Source organism: Hemitrygon akajei, chromosome 5, assembly GCF_048418815.1.
Source record: "Hemitrygon akajei chromosome 5, sHemAka1.3, whole genome shotgun sequence".
Taxonomy (NCBI): domain Eukaryota; kingdom Metazoa; phylum Chordata; class Chondrichthyes; order Myliobatiformes; family Dasyatidae; genus Hemitrygon; species Hemitrygon akajei.
In genome coordinates this window covers 117029520-117049301 of record NC_133128.1, presented here as the reverse complement: position 1 = coordinate 117049301, position 19782 = coordinate 117029520, and the positions used below count along the sequence as shown (strand labels likewise).

Sequence of the window (19782 nt, the reverse complement as noted above, 5' to 3'; positions counted from 1 at the left end):
ATAACTGTTGCCTTTTTGAAGCAGGTGGGGACTTCCAACCATAGCAGTGAGAGGTTGAAAATGTCTTTGAATACTCCTGCCAGTTGGTTGGCACAAGTTTTCAGAGCCTTACCAGGTAATCCATCGGGGCCTGACACCTCGCGAGGGTTTACCCTCCTTAAAGACAGTCTAACATCAGCCTCTGAGACAGAGATCACAGGGTCTCCAGGTGCAGCAGGGATCTTCACAGCTGTAGTTATTTTCTCCCTTTCAAAACAGGCATAGAAGGTGCTGAGTTCATCTGATAGTGAAGCATCGCTGCCAGTTAGAGTATTGGATGTCTCTTTGTAGGAAGTATTGTCCTGCAAACCCCACCACAGCTGATGTGCAACTGAAGTCAACTCCAACTTCACTCAGAATTCTCTCTTTGCTCTTGAAATAGCCCACCGCAAGTCATACCTGGTTTTCTTGTAGGAACCTGGCCTTAGAGACTTAAATGCCATGAATCCAGCCCTCAGCAATGTAATTCCTGGTTCATCTACGGCTTTTGCTTTGGGAATGTATGGTGTTTTCATAGGTACACACTCATCCACACAGGTTTCAATGAAGTCGGTAACAACTGCACCACACTCATAAAGATTCGAAGACAGATCCCTGAATACAGTCCAGACCACCAATTCTAAATGCTTTCCTTGTTCATACCTTCTCGATCCTCACTACTGGTGCTTCATTCTCAAGGAGCAGAAATACAGCCAGGTGATCAGACCTTCCGATGTGTGGGCACTGTAGGCACTCTTGATAGGGGTGTAACATGTGCCCAGTGTGCTGTTTCCTCTGGCACTACAAATGATTTGTTGATGGTATTATTTAGTGACTTTTTCAGTCTGGTCTGGTTAAAATCCCCCAAAGTGAATGTGAAGGTGTTAGGGTGTGCTGTTTTGTGCGTGTCGATCACATCACTCAGATCACTAAAGCCTGTTTGACATTGGCCTGAGGTGGAACGTACGTACACCTTACCAAAATGATCACTGAAATCTGTGGCAGCTAAAATAGCTGGCACTTAATTGCTAGACATTCCAGGTCTGGGGAGCAGGATTCGGACAACACCGATATATTTGTGAACCAGAAGGAGTTGATCACAAGAGGTGGGACAAACACGGGAAAGTGGGACTAGCTCAGGAAGGCATCTTCGTCAGCATAGACAAGTTAGGCCGGAGGACCTGTCTTTGTGTGGTATTATTCTATAACTCTCTGCTGCCTTGGTTTGTTTTTTTCCCCCCAATGCTCACAAAGTGCTGGAGGAACTCAGCAGGTCAGGTAGCATCTACAGAGAGGAATAAACAATTCAGTCTGAGTGTTTTCGAGTTCAGAGTAAATCTATCATCAGTGTACATACACAGTGCCTATAAAAAGTATTCACCCCACTTTGAAGTCTTCATGTTTTATTGTTTTACAACACAGAATCACAGAAGATTTAATTTGGCTTTTCTTGACACTGATAAACAGAAAAAGACTCTTTTGTGTCAAAATGAGAACAATAAAACATGAAAACTTCCAAGAGGGGTAAATACTTTTTATAGGCACTGTACGTCACCATATACTAGCCTGAGATTCATTTTCTTGCAGAAATTCACAGTGAAATAAATACAAAACAATGAAAACTACATACAAATGAAAACTGACAAACAACCAATGTTCAAAAGAAGAGAAAGAATACAGAAACAAAAAAAAATAATAATACTGAGAACCTGAGTTGCAGAGACCATGAGCATGAATCCGTAGGGTGTGGAATTAATTCAGTTAAGATGAGTGCATTCAAGAGCCTTTATGATTTACATTTATGTGTTTACAGATAGGGCAAGTTTAATTAAGTATCATAGTATTATAGAATCCTAGAGCACTACAGCACAGAAATAGGTCTTCTGACCCATCACTAGGAGTTTGAAGAGATTTGATTTGGTATGTCAACAAATATACTCAAAAATTTCTATAGATGTACCTTCGAGAGCATTCTGACAGGCTGCATCACTGCCTGGTATGGGGGTGGGGAGGGAGGCCTACTGCACAGGACAGGAAGAAGCTGCACAGGGTTGTAAATTAATTGGTCAGCTCCACCTTGGGTACTAGCCTACAAAGTACCCAGGACATCTTCAAGGAGCGGTGACACAGAAAGGAAGCATCCATTATTAAGGACCTCCAGCATCCAGGGCATGCCCTTTTCTCACTGTTACCATCAGGTAGGAGGTACAGAAGCCTGAAGGCACACACTCAGCGATTCAGGAACAGCTTCTTCCCCTCTGTCATTCAATTCCTAAATGGACATTGAACTCAATACCTCACTTTTTTTAAATATATATTATATTATTTCTGTTTTTGCATGATTCTTCATCCATTCAATAAACTTATACTGTATTGATTTACCTTTTTTATTTATTACTATTATTTTTATTCTCTTCTATATTTATATATTGAATTGAACTGCTGCTGATAAGTTAACGAGTTTCACAACACATGCCAGTGATAATAAACCTGATTCTGATTCCGTGCCAAACTATTAACTTGCCTGGTTCCATTGACGTCCACCTGGACCAACCTTCTCTTAAATGTTGAAATCAAACCCACATCACCACTTCCGCTAGAGACTCATTCCACACCCTCACCACTCTGAAGAAATTCTCCCTCAGATTCCCCTTAAACATTTGACCCTTATTTCACCCTTAACCCATGACATCTAGTTGTAATCTCACCCAACCTTAATGGAAAAAGCCCGTTTGCATTTACCCTATCTATACCTCTCATAATTTTGTATACCATCATTTTAATAAATCTCCTCTCATTCTCCTACACTGTGCGTAATTGAATGTTAAGCCACAGAGAAACTTCCCCACTCCCTGGTGCTCTACCACCACCCCAGTAAGCAAAGAGCACGGTGACATCCCAACTCACATCCCATCCAGTCCCGTTAACTAACCTGCGTTAGGTTCTGCGAGCTTAAAGGCAACTGCTCTACCCGAGAACACAGGAAACCACAGAGAGTTGTGGACACAGCTCAGCACGTCACAGGAACTAGCCTCCCCTCCATGGACTCTGTCCGCACTCCTCACTGCCTCAGTAAAGTTGCCTGCATAATCAAAACCTCAGCCACCCCAGACATTGCCTCTTCTCCCCTCTTCCACTGGGAAGAAGATCCAAAAGCACACACCACCAGGCTCAAGGACAGCTTCTACCCTGCGGTTATGACTATTGGTTGTTATTACAATTGACAGACATACAAAGACACAGTGAAAAGCCTGTCCTGCACACTCTTCATACAGATCAACTCACAGCCTTACACGGCGCATTGAGGTAGTACAAGGTCAAACAATAACTGGATGCAAAGTAAAGTGTCACAGTTACAAAGTGCAGGTAGTCAATAAAGTACAATATCATAATGAGGTAGATTGCGAGGCTATCGTACAAGAGTTCTGTTCAAGAGTCTGATAACAGTGGGATAACCGCTATCCTCGAGCCTGGTGGTACGTGCTTTCAGGCTTTTAAACCTTTTACCTGGTGGCAGGAGAGTAGAGAGAATGTCCATGGTGGGTGGGGTCTTTGATCATGCTGGTTGCTTCACTGAGGCTGCAAGGTGCAGACAAAATCGATGGAGGAGAGTCTGGTTTACTGGAGAGATGGAGGAGACTCTGCTCGAAATGTCCTTAACTGAGCTGCGTCTGCAGTTTCTTGTGGCCACACGCAGTACAACAAGATATAGACTCTTGACCTCATAACGGCCTTGCGCCTTATTGTTTACTAAAGGGCACTTTCTCTGTAACCGTTACACTTTATTTTACATTGTATCATTGTTTTACCTTGTTCTAACTCGATACACTGTGTAATGATCTGATCTGTATGGACAGGTACAGACATCCAAGACAAGCTTTTCACTGTATCTCGGTACACGTAACAATAACAAACCAATTTACCAGGATGCTGCCTGGATAAGAGAGCATGTCTCATATGTAGGTTTAGCAAGCTAGGGCTTTTCTCTTTGGAGCAAAGGATGATGAGAAGCGGCTTGACAGAGGTTTACAGTAAAACAAGATGGCATATCATAAAATAGTCAGAGGCTTATTCACAAGGTGGAACTAGCTAACACAAGAGGGCATAATTTTAAACTATTTGAAGGAAAGTGTAGGACATATATGTCAAACTCAAGGCCCGCGGTGGAATTATCTTTGGCCCGCGAGATAATATCTAATTACTATTAAAGCTGGCCCCAGTAATCGAAGCGCCTATGGCGTATGATATGGCTAATGCTGAGTTTATTCAGGTACCAGGTTTTCAGGGTTTTTAGTGTTTATTCGGCAGTCTTCTTCATAAGAAACAGAATTTGTAAAGTGAAACACTTTGTAGTTATAGCAGAGACTGAGACACATGAGAGCAGGCTGAAAAAACGGAGGCAACGAAAGCTGCGTTCGCACGCGTCCGACTGATCCGGCCCGCATGAAGCTGCATTTTGCTCAATCCGGCCCGTGACCTAACATGAGTTTGACACCCCTGGTGTAGGAGGATGTCAAAGGTAGTTTTTTTTGTAAACACAGAGTGGTGCGTGGAATGTGCAGCTAGGAGTGGTGGTCGCGGCAGGTGCATTAGGGAGATTTAAGAGACTCTTAGATAAGCACATGGATGAAAGAAAATATGTGGGAGGGAAGGTCAGATTTATCTTGAAGTAGGTTAAAAAGTCAGCACAACATTGTGGGCCGAATTTTCCAATCTCTGCAGCTCCTCCTCAATTTCAGTTGGCTTCCAGCTTTACTGGGAAAGTCTGGAATGTTTGTGCTGAGTGCCTTTGTAAAACATGACTCTGCTCGAAATGTACAATTCAAGGAAGGGAAACAGGGTTAAGATTTCAGGTTCATGACCCTTATCAGAACATTGAGTCTCAAAGTTGAAACATAGACCACACTTCTCTCTTCACAGACGCTGACTGACCTGCTGAGTGTTTCCAGCAATATTTTTACTTAAAATTACTAATTTTTGTGTTTATTTCATATAGATTCCTTGAATCACTGAGCACTACAGCACAGAAACAGGATATTGCCTGCCTGGTCTTCCACCTAGTTCCACTGACCCACACCTGGACCATAGCCCTCCATGCACTTGTGTCCATGTACCTATCCAAACTTCTCTTCCATGTCGTAATCATATCCTTATCCACCACTTCTGCTGGCAGCTCATTCCACACTCTCACCTCCCTGAGTGAAAAGGACTCTCATGTTCTCCTTAAACATTTCACCTTTCACCCTTGTAACCTCTAGTTCTGGTCTCACCCAACCTCAGTGCAAAACAAGTGCCTGCGTGCATTTACCCTATCCATACCTCTCATCATTTTCTATACCTCTATCAGGTCTCCCATCATTCTCCTATGCTCAAGGGAATAAAGTTCTAACTTGTTCAACCTTTCCTCAAGTCCTGGCAATTTCCTTGTAAACTTTCTCTGTACTCTTTCAATCTCACTGATACCCTCCCTGTGACCAGAACTACAAACAACACTTCAAATTTGGCCTCACCCAACTTCAACTTTGCAGCCTGAGATATGCCCTCCCATGTCCTACAGACTTACAGTTCCTAAATTTTACAAAACAGTTTTTCATTCGGATTTATGCGGCCAGCTAATCTTTTCCCCTGCTCCCCCGTTTTAACTTCTGATTCCGGAAGGGATGGGCGGTTCCCGCACTGATGGGGCGATCTCTCCCAGGAGATTTTGTCTGGAAGCTTAATCGCTTCCTGTGACGTTTCTGTCCACAAACTCGCTCCACTCACTCTCTGGGGTTGTTTAATGTAATTTCCAGTACACAAGTGTAAAGGAGAACGAAATAATTGTTATTCCGGGCCCCATACAGCGCAAAAAAGAAAGATTTTTAAAAAACGATAACAAAAAAACAGTAAATATAAATACAGAAGCTAGCTTATATACATGGATTGATTGTATGTTCATAAAGAGACGCTAGACGCAGGATAATCTATACATAAGGTGTCTGACCAGGAAATAATAAAGTAGTGCTGGTGGAATTTGGGAATTCAGGTAACATTTGATAAAAAATCTCCGCTTCATTTCTGCCCATTCCTTCACAACCATACATGGGGCGAGTCCTTGCCACGCTCACGCCGGTGGGCAGGGTGCTGGGGAGACCCCAGCCCAAAGTTCGCCACAACTTTTGAAAAGTTTGAGAGACAAGGGAGACTTACCCCGGGAGCGCCTGCTGAGCGATGCTTCGTCCTCGGTTCTCTGGGCTGGCACAGGAGAGCGGGGAGGAGACAACGAGGGCAGGGCGAGGACGCACACTCCGCCGACCCGGTAATCACCTCGCTCCCTCTGGCGGCGGCAGCCTCGGCCAGCACTCACATCCCGAATGTCTTCTCGTCCGACGGGTGGGACCACACACACTTGGAATACAGTGTGCTTTTCATAAGGAAGACCATATTGGTCAGAAGTCTTACCACGTACATATGAAAATGAAACAAAAATACAACTGCAGATATGAAAATGAAACTTGTCGCTTTACGCAAAGATGTAACGTTACTCTTGATTACAATAATAAAGAAACTGTGCCAAGGTGGAATAATCAGGTAGTGTTCATGGCTTCATAGAGTATTGTTGGTTGCCCGTGGTATGACAGGAGACCTGTGCGGGAGAGTTTTTAAAAGTGGAAAAAAAATTGCATTGGGGCAGTTCCACTCACTCAGCCTCGGAAATCGGGGTTCAATGGTACGAGTCATCGTTACAAACTGAGGTCTCCATTTGTTGCAGAGTACGACCATGACATGCTCTCCGCTCCGCACGAAGCATTGCAGAACCGCTTTCCTGCCCGCTGGATTCCACTGTCGATCTCATCCGCCCAGTCCGCCGGAGCTGGCTTCATATGCCAGGACATGTCTGTACCTCGCCAGGGTATGTGAGGCCCACCAGCCACCCTCATCTGCTTTAGCCCGCCTGTCGAAGCGGTATAGCGACTGCCACACGCAAACAGCTACTTGGAGCCGTAGGTGAGAGCCGGGTGTCGGGTGGGACTCAATGATAAGTGAGCTGCCCTAGGATGGACACGACACCCCACACACCCTGTAGAGTAGCACAGTAGAGAAACAGACCCTTCGTCAATAACACTTGTGCTGCGCGCCCGTCAAAAAACCCACTCTGCTAGAGAGTCCGGTTTAAGATTTCAGACCCAGGACCCTTGAACCTGCTTCTCTCTCCACAGGTATTGCCTGACCCACTGAGTGCTTCCAAGCACTATTTTTAACTTAAAGTTTTGATGCACCATCAATAACTCTCTCTGAGACGTAAAGACGAGGTATCGGCTTTTATTGACTGGAAGAAGGAACAAGCCGTGAGTGACCACCACACTACATCCTGGAGACAGAGAGGCCGGGCTCAGGCCTCAATCGCCTTTATACAGGGGTCTGTGGGAGGAGCCACAAGAGCAGTCAGCAGGGGGCGTGTCCAGACAGGTATATGTAGTTCACCACAAGTTTGCCATCATATTTTGATATTTTCAGATCGGGGTTCAATTCCCACCGCTGCCTGTAAGGAGTTTGCACATTCACCACGGGACGTGTGGGTTTCCTCCGGGTGCTCCGGTTTCCTCACACATCCCAAAGACGTACAGGTTAGGGCTAGTGAGTCGCGGGCAAGCGTTGTTAGCGCTGGCAATGTGGCAACGCTTGCAGTTTGCCCCCAGTACATCTGTGTTGATTGTTGATGCAAAGGACGCGTTTCACTGTACATGCGAAAAATAATGCTAATCTTTAATCCCTTTTATCTTCAAAACAGGATCAGAACGAATGATATCATGTGACTGATTTTCAGTAAATGCTGATCTTCAAATGTAGAAAATTGGTTTATTATTGTCACAGGTACTGAGGTGGAGTGAAAAATACTGATTAGCATACAGATCACTTCATCGCATCAGCAAGTTGAGACGGCACCAGGAAAACAGTGGAGAATAAAGTGTTGCAGTATTTTCTCAATCTTGCATCAATGTTGTGTATTTATTGATTATTTTTGCATGCATACTGCCTTGCAAGTTGACAGGGTGGTTAAAATGGCATTTGGTGCGTTGGCCTTCATTAGTTGTTGGCCTGACAGGCAAGATTATGTTGCAGCTTGGTTAGACCACACAGAGTATTGTGTTCAGTTCTGCCTGCCTCCTTATAGGAAGAGGTGGAAGCTGTGGAGAGATTTACCAGGGTGCTGCCTGGATTAGAATGTCTTATGAGGAAAGGTTAAGCGAGCTATAGCTTTTCTCTTTGGAGCAAAGGGGGTGAGAGGCGACTTGACAGAGGTGTACATAATGATAAGAGGCATAGAAGGTTTCTAGCTGCCCACAGTTTACAAAAGGCTCAAAAAGCTAGGGATGGAAATCTAGAAAATTATAAGGCAAGCAGGAAGGAGTTTAAGAATGAAATTAGGAGAGCCAGAAGGGGCTGTGGTGAACTACATATACCTGTCTGGACACGCACCCCCCCCCCCCCACAGACCCCTGTATAAAGGCGATTGGAGACACTGCTCCTTCCTCAGTCTCCAGGATGTTGTGTGGTGGTCGCTTGCTGCTTGTGCTTTCTTCCAGCCAATAAAAGCCTACCTTAACTCAAGTCTCCGAGAGTTATTGATGGTACATCAGGGGCCATGAGAAGGCCTTGGCGGACAGGATTAAGGGAAACCCCAAGGCATTCTACAAGTATGCGAAGAGCAAGAAGATAAGATGTGAGAGAATAGGACCAATCAAATGTGACAATGGAAAAGTGTGTATGGAACAAGAGGAGGTAGCGGAGGGACTTAATGAATACTTTGGTTCAGTATTCACTATGGAAAAGGACCTTGACAATTGTAGGGATGACTTACAGTGTATTGAAAAGCTTGAGCATATAGACATTAAGAAAGAGGATGTGCTGGAGCTTTTGGAAAGCTTCAAATTGGATAAGTCACTGGGACTGAACGAGATATACCCCAGGCTACTGTGGGAGGTGAGGGAGGAGTTTGCTGAGCCTCTGGCAATGATCATTGCATCATCGATGGGGATGGGAGAAGTGCCTGAGGATTGGAGGGTTGCAGCTCTTGTTCCCTTATTTAAGAAAGGGAGCAGAGATAGCCCAGGAATTTATAGACCAGTGAGTCTTACATCAGTGTTTGGTAAGTTGATCAAGAAGATCCTGAGAGGCAGGATTTATGAAAATTTGGAGAGGCATAATATGATTAGGAATAGTCGGCATGGCTTTGTCAAAGGCAGGTTATGCCTTATGAGTCTGATTGAATTTTTTGAGGATGTGACTAAACACATTGATGAAGATGTAGTAGATGTAGTGTATATGGATTTCAGCAAGGCATTTGATGATGTACCCCAGGCAAGGCTTATTGAGAAAGCAAGGAGGCATGGGATCCAAGGGGACCTTGCTTTGTGGATCCAGAATTGGCTTGCCCACAGAAGGCAAAGAGTGGTTGTAGACAAGTCATATTCTGCATGGAGGCCAGTGACCAGTGGTGTGCCTCAGGGATCTGTTCGGGGACCCCTTCTCTTCGTGATTTTATAAATGACCTGGATAAGGAAGTGGAGGGATGGGTTAATAAATTTGCTGATGACACAAATGTTGGGGGTGTTGTGGATAGTGTGGAGGGCTGTCAGAGGTTATAGCAGGACATCAACAGGATGCAAAACTGGGCTGAGAAGTGGCAGATGGAGATCAACCCAGTTAAGTGTGAGGTGGTTCATTTTGGTAGGTCAAATATGATGGCAGAATATAGTATTAATGGTACGACTCTTGGCAGTGTGGAGGATCAGAGGGATCTTGGGGTCCGAGTCCATAGGACAATCAAAACTGCCGCACAGGTTGATTCTGTGGTTAAGAAGGCGTTTGGTATATTGGCCTTCATTAACCATGGGATTTGATTTAGGAGCCGAGAGGTAATGTTGCAGCTGTATAGGACCCTGCTCAGACCCCACTTGGAGTACTGTGCTCAGTTCTGATCATCTTACTACAGGAAGGATGTGGAAACTAGAAAAGGTGCAGAAGTTGTTTACAAGGATGTTGCCTGAATTGGGGAGCATGCCTTATGAGAATAGGTTGAATGAACTTGGCCTTTTCTCCTTGGAGTGACCGAGGATGAGAGGTGACCTGATAGAGGTGTATAAGATGATGAGAGGCATTGATCATGTGGATAGTCAGAGGATTTGTTCCAAGGCTGAAATGGCTAACATGAGAGGGCATAGTTTTAAGGTGCTGAGGAGCAGGTACAGAGGAGATGTCAGGGGTAAGTTTTTTTACGCAGAGTGGTGAGTGTGTGGAATGGGCTGCTGGCAGTGGTGGTGGAGGCGAATACAATAGGGTCTTTTAAGAGACTCCTGGACCGGTACATGGAGCTTAGAAAAATAGAGGGCTATGGGTAACCCTAGGTAATTTCTAAGGCAAATACATGTTTGGCACAGCTTTGTGGGCTGAAGGGCCTGTATTGTGCTGTAGGGTTTCTATGTTTCATTCTATTTCCCAGGGCAGAAACAGCTAATACAAGGGGTCATAATTTTAAGGTGTTTGGAAGAAAGTAAAGGGGGGTGTCAGAGGTAGGGTTTTTTTTAAAAATATACAGAGAGTGGTGGGTGTGTGGGGTGCACTGCCGGGATGGTGGTAGAGGCAATTACATTAGAGACATTTTAGAGACTCTTAGATTGGTACATGGATGATATAAAAATGAAGGGTTAGATAGGAGGGAAGGGTTAGATTGAACTTACAGTAGACTAAAATGTCAGCACTGCAAGAGCCTTAACAGTGTTAATGAGCAGAGGAATCTTGGAGTCCAAGTTCACAACTCTCTGAAAGAAGGCTGCACAGGTTGATGGGGTGGTTCAGAAGGTATATGGCATATTAGTTGAATCATTGCAAAAAGATCCTAATAGAAGTTGTATACAGACCCCCAAACAGTAGTAAGGATGTGGTCTACTAGTTACAATGGGAGATAGAAAATGCATGCCAAAAGGGCAATGTTACAACAGTCATGGGGGATTTCGATCTTCAGGTAGACTATGGCCTATTTTATCATGAGCCGCCAAGTACCCTGAAACAACATCCTTAACTAACAATACCAACATTTTCCAATCCACTGAAGTCAGACTAACTGGCCTATAATTCTGTTCTTCTGCCTCTCTCCCTTCTTGAAGAGTGGGGTGACATTTGCAATTTTCCAGTGTTCTGGAATCATTTCAGAATCTAATGATTCTTGAAAGATCATTACTAATGCCTCCATCATCTCTTCAACCACCTCTTTCAGAACCCTGGGGTGTACACCACCTGGTCCAGCTGATTTATCTAGCTTCAGACCTTTCAATTCCCCAAGAACTTTCTCTCTTGTAACAGCAACTTGACACACTTCTGACCCCTGACACTCTGGAACTTCCACCATGGTGCTAGTACCTTCCACAGTGAAGACTGATGCAAAATACTTATTCAGTTCATCTATCACTTCCTTGTCCACCATTGCTACCTCTCCAACATCTTTTTTTAAACAGTGATCCATAGGGGCAAGTGATCATAATATGATCAAATTCACCCTGAAATTTGAGAGGGAGAAGCTAAAGTCAGATGTATCAGTACTACAGTGGTGTAAAGGGAATTGTAACGGCATGAGAAAGGAGCTGGCCAAAACTGATTGGAAAAAAACACTGGCAGAGATGACAGCAAAGTAGCAATGGCTGGAATTACTGGAAGCAATTCAGAAGGTGCAGGGAATAAAAAGGAAGAAGTATTCTAAAGGCAAGGTGACACAACTGTGGCTAACGAGAAGTCAAAACCAACATAAAAGCCAAAGAGAAGGCAATTCGTGGGAAGTTAGAGGGTTGGAAAGGTTTTAAAAATCAACAGAAGGCAACTAAAAAGTTATTAAGAAAAAGATGGAATATGAAGTTAAGCTAGCCAATAATATTAAAGAGGAGATCAAATGTTTCTTCAGATACATAAAGAGTAAAGGAGAGGCTAGAGTGGATATTGGACCACTGGAAAATAATGCTAGAGGGGTAGTAATGGGATACAAAGAAATAGTAGATCAACTGTATAAGGAATTTGCATCAGCTTTCACTGTGGAAGACACTAGCAGTGTGCCAGATGTTCGAGTGTCAGGGACAGAAGCAAGTGAAGTTGCCATTGCTAGGGAGAAGGTTGTTGAGAAACTGAAAGGTTTGAAAGTAGATAAGTCACCTGGACCAGCTGGTATAAATGCCAGAATGTGAAAGAGGTGGCTGAAGAGATTGTAGAGGCACTAGTAATGATCTGTCAAGATCATGGCATAGATCCAGAAGAATGGAAAATTGCAAATATCACTCCACTCTTCAAGAAAGAAGAGAAAGGCAGAAGAAAGGAAATTATAGGCCAGTTAGTCTGACCTCAGTGGTTGAGAAGATGTTGGAGTCAATTGTTGAGGATTGACCTTTGGGGTACTTGGAGGCACATGATAAAATAGGCTGTAGTCAGCATGGTTTCCTCGAGGGAAAATATTGCCTGATGACTCTGTTGGAATTATTTGAAGAAATAGCAAGCAGGATGGACAAAGGAGAATCAGTAGATGTTGTGCACTTGGATTTTCAGAAGTCCTTTGACAAGCTGCCACACCCAAGGCTGCTTAACAAGTTAAGAGTCCATGGTATTACAGGAAAAGTATTAGCATGGATAAAGCAATAGCTGATTGGCTAGAGGCAAAGAGTAGGAATAAAGGAAACCTTTTCTGGCTGGTTGCTGTTAACTAGTGGTATTCCACAGGTGTCTGTGTTGGGACCACCTCTTTTCACATTATATGTCAATGACTTTTGTCAACAGAATTGATGGCTTGGTGGCAAAGTTTGCAGATGATCAAAGATAGGTGAAGGGGCAAGTTGTTTTGAAGAAGTAGAGAGGCTACAGAAGGACTTAGATTAAGAGAAGTAGTGGCAGATGGAATACAGTGTCAGGAAGTGCGTGGTCATGTACCTTGGTATCAGAAATAAAAGGGTAGACTATTTTATAAATGGAGAGAAAATTTTTAAAAATCTGAGGTGCCAAGGGACTTGGGGGTCCTTGTGTAGGATATCCTAAAGGTTTATTTGCAGGTTGAGTAAGTGAAGGAGGCAAATGCAATATTATCATTCATTTCAAAAAGACTGGAATATAAAAACAAGGATGTAATGCTGAGGCTTCATAAAGCACTCGGTTAGACAAACTTGGGTTATTTTCTCTGGAGCAGCAGAGGCTGAGGGGAGATCTGATGGAGTTTTATAACATTATAAAAGGCACAGACAGTATCTTTTTCCCCAGAGGTGAAATGGCTTATATGGGGTTGGGGGGGGTGTAGGCATTTAAGGTGAGAAGGGGTAATTTCACAGGAAATGTGAGGGACAAATTTTTACAGAGTGGTGGGTGCCTGGAGTGGTGGTAGGGGCAGATACATTAAGGACTTTTGAGAGTCCATAAGACTATAAGACATAGGAGCAGAATTAAGCCATTTGGCCCATCGAGTCTGCTCCACCATTCAATTATGGCTGATCCTTTTATCCCCCCACCTCAGCCTTGTCCCTGTAACCTTTGATGCTGTGGCCGATTAAGAACTTATGAATCTCCATCTTAAATACACCTAACAACCTGGCGTCCACAGCTACTGTGGTAACAAATTCCACAAATTCACCACCCTCTGGTTAAGAAATTTCTCCATATCTCAGTTTTAAATGAATGCCCCTCTCTCCTGAGGATGTGCCCTCTTATCCTAGATTCCTCCATTATGGGAAACATCCTTTCCACATCGTCTGTCCAGCCCTTTCAATATTCCAAAGGTTTCAATGGATCCCACCCTATCTTACTAAATTCCAGCGAGTACAGCCCAGAGCCATCAAATGTTCCTCATATGATAACCTTTTCATTCCTGTAATCATTCTTCTGAATCACTCCTGAACCCTCTCCAACACCAGCACATTTTTTCTTAGATGAAGAGCCCAAAACTGTTCACACTGCTTAAGGTGAGGCCACACCAGTGACTTATAAAGCCTCAGCATCACATCCCTACTCTTGTATTTCAGACCTCTTGAAATGAATGCTAACATTGCATTTGCCTTCCTCACCACTGACTCGACCTGCAAGTTAACCTTTAGGGTGTTCTGCACAAGGACGCCCAAGTCTCCTGTAGCAAATAGTCTGCACATTTATTTCTTCTACCAAGGTGGATGACTATGCATTTTCCAACATTGCATTTCCTTTGCCACTTTCTTGCCCAATCTCCTGATCTGTCTAGGTCCTTCTGCAGCCTTCCTGCTTCCTCCACCAATCTTTGTATTGTCTGCAAACTTTGTAACAAAGCCATCTATTCTATTATCTAAATCATTTATATACAGCATAAAAAAATGTGGTCCCAACACTGACCCCTGCAGAACACTACTAGTTACTGGCATCCAACCCCAGAAAATGATACTTTTATTCCCACTCACTGCCTCCTACCAATCAGCCAATGCTAGTTACTTTTCTGTTATACCATGGTCTCTTAACTTAGTAAGCAGCTTCATGTATGGTATCTTGTGGAAGGTATTCTGAAAGTCCAAATATACCACATCCACTGCATCCCCTTTCTCCATCCTACAGGTTCATCAGGCAAGACTTTCCTTTAAGGAAATCATGCTGACTTTGTCCTTTCTTGTGGTATGTCACCAAGTACTCCATAGCCTCATCCTTAACAATTGATTCCAACATCCTCCCATCCACTGAGGTCAGACCAGTTAGCCTGATCTGTAATTTTCTTTCTATTGGCTCCTTCCTTTCTTAAGGAGTGGAGTGACATTTGCAATTTTCCAGTCCTCTGGAACCATGCCAGACTCCAATGATTCTTGAAAGATCATTACTAATGCCTCCACAATCTCTACTGCAACCTCTTTCAGAACCCAAGGGTTCAGTTAATCTGGGCTGGATGACTTATGCACCTTTAAGGTTTTTCAGCTTTTTGAGTACCTTCTCTTGTGATAGTAACTGCACTCACTTCTGTTCCCTCGCACCCTTCAACACCTGACGCACTGCTAGCGTCTTCCACTGTTGCACGGACATGGCAGTGGATCGAACCCAAGTGCTGGACACGGGCGCAGAGGCTGAGGGAGAAGACACAGCCGTCGTGGGAAGGGTTCCAAGGAGTATCTTGGTCTTGGCAGGTAGTTCAGCAGCAAAGCTAGACATAGAACTGATCGTTCCGAACACCATGGAGCAAGGATACTTGTATGCCAGTCAACCAACAAACTGGCACCTTCTAGCAGTGGTCGCAGGATCTTTATACTGCTCAGGTTGATGGAATGCAGGTGTTCCCAATAATTGGAACCAGGGAATGGTGGTCCTATATCCACTCTCATCTCTCTTTTATTTTCTATATACTTGAAAAAGTTTTTTTCTATCCACTTTGATATTGTTTGCTAGTTTGCTTTCATATTTAATCTTTTCCCTCCTGATGATTCTTTTAGTTGCTTTCTGTAGATTTTTAAAAGCTTCCCAATCCTCCATCTTCCCACTATTTTTTGCTTTGTTGTATGCCCTCTCTTGATTTTACATTAACTTTGGCTTCCCTTGTCAGCCACGGTTGTACAGGTTGTACTATTCTGCCATTTGAGTTTTACCCAGAAACTCAAGCCATTGCTGTTCTACTGCAATCCCTGCCAGCAGAAGCATGTGTACTTCAATGCAAGAAGCATCAGGAACAAAGGTGATGAACTGAGAGCTTGGATACATACATGGAATTATGATGTAGTGGCCATTACAGAGACTCGGCTGGCACCAGGGCAGGAATGGATTCTCAATATTCCTGGATTTCAGTGCTTTAAAATGGACAGAGAGGGGGGAAAGGGGGGGAGGGTTGGCATTACTGGTCAGGGATTCTATTACAGCTACAGAAAGGGTGGGTAATGTAGCAGGATCCTCTTTTGAGTCAGTATGGGTAGAAGTCAGGAACAGGAAGGGAGCAGTTACTCTATTGGGAGTATTCTATGGGCTCCCTGGTAGCAGCAGAGATACCGAGGAGCAGATTGGGAGGCAGATTTTGAAAAGGTGCAAAAATAACAGGGTTGTTATCATGGGTGACTTTAACTTCCCCAATATTGATTGGCACCTGATTAGTTCCAATGGCTTAGACGGGGCAGAGTTTGTGAAGTGTGTCCAGGATGGATTCCTGTCACAGTATGTTGACAGGCCGACTAGGGGGAATGCAATACTTGATCTAGTATTAGGTAACAACCTGGGTAAGGTCACAGATCTGTCAGTGGTTGAGCATCTGGGGGACAGTGATCACCGCTCCCTGGCCTTTAACATTATCATGGAAAAGGATAGAATCGGAGAGGACAGGACAGGAAAATTTTTAATTGAGGACGGGCAAATTATGAGGCTATAAGGCTAGAACTTGTGGGTGTAAATTGGGATGATGTTTTTGCAGGGAAATGTACTATGGACATGTGGTCAATGTTTAAGGATTTCTTGAAGGATGTTAGGGATAAATTTGTCCCAGTGAGGAAGATAAAGGTAGGTTGAAGGAACCATGGGTGACAAGTGAGGTGGAAAATCTAGTCAGATGGAAGAAGGCAGCATATGTAAAGTTTAGGAAGCAAGGATCAGATGAGTCTATTGAGGAATATAGGGTAGCAGGAAAGGAGCTTAAGAAGGGGCTGAGGAGAGCAAGAAGGGAGCATGAGAAGGCCTTGGTGAGCAGGGTAAAGGAAAACCCCAAGGCATTCTTCAATTATGTGAAGAACAAAAGGTTGACAGGAGTGAAGATAGAACTGATTAGAGATAAAAGTGGGAAGATGTGCCTGGAGGCTGTGGAAGTGAGCAAGGTCCTCAATGAATACTTCTCTTCAGTATTCACCACTGAGAGGGAACTTGATGACGGTGAGGACAATATGAGTGAGGTTGATGTTCTGGAGCATGTTGAGATTAAGGGAGAAGAGGTGTTGGATTTGTTAAAATACATTAGGACGGATAAGTCCCCGGGGCTTGACGGAATATTCCCCAGGCTGCTCCATGAGGCGAGGGAAGAAATTGCTGAGCCTCTGGCTAGGATCTTTACATCCTCGTTATCCACGGGAATGGTACCAGAGGATTGGAGGGAGGCGAATGTTGTCCCCTTGTTCAAGAAGGTAGTAGGGATAGTCCGGGTAATTATAGACCAGTGAGCCTTACGTCTGTGGTGGGAAAGCTGTTGGAAAAGATTCTTAGAGATAGAATCTGTGGACATTTAGAGAATCATGGTCTGATCAGGGACAGTCAGCATGGCTTTGTGAAGGGCAGATCATGTCTAACAAGCTTGGTAGAGTTCCTTGAGGAGGTGACCAGGCATATAGATGAGGGTAGTGCGGTGGATGTGATCTACATGGATTTTAGTAAGGCATTTGACAAGGTACCACACGGTGGGCTTATTCAGAAAGTCAGACGGCATGGGATCCAGGGAAGTTTAGCCAGGTGGATTCAGAATTGGCTTGCCTGCAGAAAGCAGAGGGTCGTGGTGGAGGGAGTACATTCAGATTGGAGGGTTGTGACTAGTGGTGTCTCACAAGGATCTGTTCTGGGACCTCTAGTTTTTGTGATTTTTATTAATGACCTGGATGTGGGGGGGGGGGGGGGGGGTAGAAGGTTGGGTTGGCAAGTTTGCAGACGACACAAAGATTGGTGGTGTTGTGGATAGTGTTGAGGATTGTCGAAGATTGCAGAGAGACATTGATAGGATGCAGAAGTGGGCTGAGAAGTGGCAGATGGAATTCAACCCAGAGAAGTGTGAGGTGGTACACTTTGGAAGGACAAACTCCAAGGCAGAGTACAATGTAAATAGCAGGATACTTGGAAGTGTGGAGGAGCAGAGGGATCTGGGGGTATATGTCCACAGATCCCTGAAAGTTGCCTCACAGGTAGATAGGGTAGTTAAGAAAGCTTATGGAGTGTTAGCTTTCATAAGTCGAGGGATAGAGTTTAAGAGTCGCGGGGTAATGATGCAGCTCTATAAAACTCTGGTTAGGCCACACTTAGAGTACTGTGTCCAGTTCTGGTTGCCTCACTATAGGAAGGATGTGGAAGCATTGGAAAGGGTACAAAGGAGATTTACCAGGATGCTGCCTGGTTTAGAGAGTATGCATTATGATCAGAGATTGAGGGAGCTAGGGCTTTACTCTCTGGAGAGAAGGAGGATGAGAGGAGACATGATAGAGGTGTACAAGATATTAAGAGAAATAGATAGAGTGGACAGTCAGCACCTCTTCCCCAGAGCGCCACTGCTCAATACAAGAGGACATGGCTTTAAGGTAAGGGGTGGGAAGTTCAAAGGGGATATTAGAGGAAGGTTTTTTACTCATAGAGTGGTTGGTGCGTGGAATGCACTGCCTGAGTCAGTGGTGGAGGCAGATACACTAGTGAAATTTAAGAGACTACTAGACAGGTATATGGAGGACTTTAAGGTGGGGGGTTATATGGGAGGCAGGGTTTAAGGGTTGGCACAACATTGTGGGCCGAAGGGCCTGTACTGTGCTGTACTATTCTATGTTCTATCTTCTTCCTACTTACTTTGGCCAACTGCTCTTTCATACCACTTCAATTTCCTTTACTCCACTAAAATACTGCTACATCAGACTTTGCTTTCTCCTGATTAAATTTCAAGTTGAACTCAATCATATTGTGATCACTGTCTTCTAAGGATTCCTTTACCTTACGTTCCCTATTTGCCTCTATTTCATTACATTGCCCTCTTGACATGCCTTTTCTATTGTCTGTTGAAATCTGTAGTCCACATCCCAGCTACTGTTTGGAGGCCTGTGTATGACTGCCCTTGTGGGTTCTTAACTCAACCCGCAAGGATTCAACATCTTCTGACCCTATGTCACATCTTTCTGATGATTTGATGCCATTCTTTACCAGCTTAGCCACACCATCCCCTCTGCCTACCTTCCTATCCCAATGTGTAACCTTGGACATTCAGCTCCCATCTACAACCATCCTTCAGCTACGATTCAATGACAGTCACATCATACCTGATAATCTGTAAAAGTGCAACAAGATCATCCACCTTATTTCTTATATTCCGTGCATTAAGATGTAACACATTGAGTACTGTATTTGCTACCCTTTTTGATTCTGCATCACTAATGCACTGATACTCACCCTGCTGGTTACAATTTTGTCCTGTCGTCTGCTTGCCCTTCCTGACAGCCTGATTGCATGCTAACTTTGCTTTTTTTTTTACAACCTGTCCCATCCTGAGTCCTTCACTTCAGCTCCTATCCCCCTCCCAAATTAGTTTAAACCCTTCCCAATAGCTCTAACATACGTGCCCACGAGAATATTGATCCCCCTCAAGTTCAGGTGCAACTGGTCCCTTTTGTACAGGTCATACTTCCCCCAGAAGAGATCCCAATGATCCAAGAACCTGGAGCCCTGCCCCCTGCATCAGCTTCTCAGCCACACATTTTTCTTCCAAATCATCCTGTTTCTACCCTCTCTGGCACATGGCACAGGTAGAAATCCATAAATTACTACCCTGGAGGTCCTGCTTCTCAGCTTTCTGCCTAGTTCCCTCTCTTCAAGACCTCTTTGCTTTTCCTTTCCATGTCATTGATATAAATATGTACCAAGACACCTGGCTACTCTCCCTACCCCTCCAAAATGCTGTGGACATGATCCGAAATGTCCCTGACCCTGGCACCTGGAAAGCAATGTACCATCCGGGTGTCCTATTCATCTCCAGATAATCTCCTGTCTGTTCCTCTGACTATTGAGTCCGCTATCACTACTGCTCTTCTCTTCTCCCTCTTTCCC

General features: G+C 44.2%; 1 protein-coding gene across 1 annotated transcript in view; it reads right to left on the bottom strand.

Annotated features, from left to right (window-relative positions):
• Positions 1-6290, bottom strand: part of tmbim1a (transmembrane BAX inhibitor motif containing 1a) — an 84956-nt gene extending 78666 nt beyond the window's left edge. The window contains exon 1 of the mRNA XM_073046277.1: positions 6208-6290. The gene's annotated coding sequence lies outside the window, so the exon portion shown is untranslated. The remainder of the gene's footprint in view (positions 1-6207) is intronic.
• Between the last annotated feature and the right edge of the window lie 13492 nt (positions 6291-19782).